The 2500-nt window shown below is 43.4% G+C and overlaps 1 protein-coding gene across 3 annotated transcripts in view; it reads right to left on the bottom strand.

Moving 5' to 3' along the window:
• Positions 1 to 2500, bottom strand: part of LOC113804407 (cytoplasmic dynein 2 light intermediate chain 1) — a 19744-nt gene that overhangs the window by 11170 nt on the left and 6074 nt on the right. The window contains exon 1 of one of the 3 annotated variants that reach the window (XM_070130855.1): positions 447 to 465. The exons of the other annotated variants lie outside the window; for them this stretch is intronic. The gene's annotated coding sequence lies outside the window, so the exon portion shown is untranslated. Of the gene's footprint in view, positions 1 to 446; positions 466 to 2500 lie in introns of those variants that run through there. 3 annotated transcript variants of the gene reach the window in all.

Raw genomic sequence — 2500 nt, 5'->3', positions numbered from 1 at the left:
CACGCAAAGTAACCAATTTAGAAAGACTGAAGCTATACATGTCAAGCCGATTAAAACTAGTCTGATATAAATATTTGTGATTTCGGATAAACAAGAGATACGTTCCACCGGATTCCGACATTCCATTCTGTTCCCCGAGTGTAAGCACCACCCAGCTGTTCCAAAGTACCATACACCCCATAGAGAGAGAGAAAAAAACGGCTACGTATCCTCTATTACACTAATCAAAAGTAGTGTAACAGTATACTTGCCACACAGCATTAAAACCTGTTACTGTGCACTTTACATCTTGCGGACCACGCTGTGTCTCAACACCTCCGATAAACACGGTACATAAAATGACATTAAAAAGCTGCATAGTTCATGATTACAAACTTACATTAAAAAAAAGCTGTATGGTTCATGACTACACACACTCGTACAGCAGGGGAAAGGACATAACACACCAGATCTAGAGCGAAAGGGACGGGTATGAAGTCACGCCATGTAGAGTCCGGTTGTGGGCGCGAGAGAGCTGGTCCAAAGGCAGTTAAAGAGGCGACACTTGAGTAGACTACTTATTATCCGAATTACTATCGAGTTCAGCAACATGCGGCCGTTATAAACCCCGGCTGCTCTCGCTTTTTAAAAATTTAACCGTAAAGACGAAGGATAAAACACTAAAGACATTTTTTTCATTAACTTTACATCGTGTGTTCGAGATAACAACACTTAGAAAATATAAATAAAAGTTAAACCGTAAAAACGAAGGATAAAACACCATAGAGATGTTCTTCATTAACTCTACATCGTGTGTTCGAGATAACAACACTTAGAAAATATAAATAAAAGTTAAACCGTAAAAACGAAGGATAAAACACCATAGCGATGTTCTTTATTAACTCTACATCGTGTGTTCGAGATAACAACACTTAGTAAGTATAAACAAACCCCTACAACGGACACCCTACATCTTTATCATACCATCGCTGCTAAAACGAAGCCACGATCTATAATGTCTAGCTGTAACACGAATGACTTTGTGTTCGACCGTTACGTTTTTTTTCATTTATTAATTTTTAAAAATATTTCTTTTACTCTTATTATCATCTTCTATATACATTCCTTGTTTTAGCGAGTCAGCAGCTGCCTGTCCCGAAGCCTAACCCGTCAACGTCTGGCTTATTCCGACTAAGTCATGGGTGTGGGAGCACTCGCTGGGGTCGAGGGGACGCGCGCCTTCCGCACCATGCCTCCGCGCCCTCATTCATGCAATAAAGTGCCCTCCTTGAGCGTCATGCACACAGGCACGAACGCGTCTCGGCCGTCCAACCGACTCCTCGGGATCCCCCCCCCCCCCGCAGTGCACAGGAACTCCCACGTCCTTCAGAACCGCCGAGAAGACGACGCCAACGACTCCCATTGCCATTTCCGGCACTTCAAGCGCGAGTTTTCCCGCTTTCTCGACTTTTCTCTCTCGGCGCCGCTCCCCGCCCGCCTCTCCGGCCTCTCCCGCCGCTCGCCGGTGGGCCGGGCGCCGGGAAGGAGGGGAGCGATATCTATTATCTAACGTGTGGTTGTGTCTACGCGGACACTTAACGCGCGTGCGCGCACGCACGTATGTATGTATATAAATATATATATATATGTATGTATATATACATATATATACATACATATATATGAATATATATACATATACATATATATATATATATATATAGATAGATATAGATATATATATATGTATGTATATACACACACACACACACACATACACACACACACACATATATATATATATATATGTATATATGTATGTATACATATACATATATATGTATGTATATGTATACATATGTGTGTGTGTGTGTTTCATGTGCAGGGTGATTTTCATTCAGGCAAAGTTCCACTGAATACAGAGATTTGAAAACCTCTAAGGGAAAATAAAGAAAAGATCTTAAAAAAGAGAAAAAAAAAACAGAAAGAAAGTTCCGCCGGCACGCGATCTGCCGGCAAAAAGGCGGAAAAAATGTCACGATCCCCCCCACCCCCACCCCCTCCCCCTCCGTCCGCCACGCTCGCCCAGCCGACCGCCGGACTCACGGATTTAGACCCGGTCGGGGCCATGCGGTCTTCAGCTGCGGTCACACTGGTCCCGGGTGGCAGCGGATCCTAGGGCAGGCACACGCGCTATCGGGCGAGGAGGTCTAGGGTCGCGTTGGTCACACTAGGTCAGGTCATGTCGGTGAGGTTTGCGAAGACAAGGCCCTAAATCTGCTTTTTAGTTTCGCAAAGGACGGTTTTTGGTAACGTTGGCTAGTTTGGTTGTTGGTTAGCAGGATAACAAATGGTTATGAACAGATTTTAATGAAATTTTACTAGAGGTATGTCTTGACCAAACTTAGATGCCGTTATTTTTGTTGTTGTTGTTGTTGTTGTGACTCGGATCATAATCTGGATCCAGGATTTTTTTGTTTGTTTGTTGGTTAGCACAGGAACTCAAAAAGTTATGAATAGA

The sequence above is a fragment of the Penaeus vannamei genome, chromosome 15, assembly GCF_042767895.1.
Source record: "Penaeus vannamei isolate JL-2024 chromosome 15, ASM4276789v1, whole genome shotgun sequence".
Classification (NCBI taxonomy): Eukaryota; Metazoa; Arthropoda; class Malacostraca; order Decapoda; family Penaeidae; genus Penaeus; species Penaeus vannamei.
The sequence above is the reverse complement of the archived record's forward strand: the minus strand, read 5'-3'. Positions and strand labels throughout refer to the sequence as shown.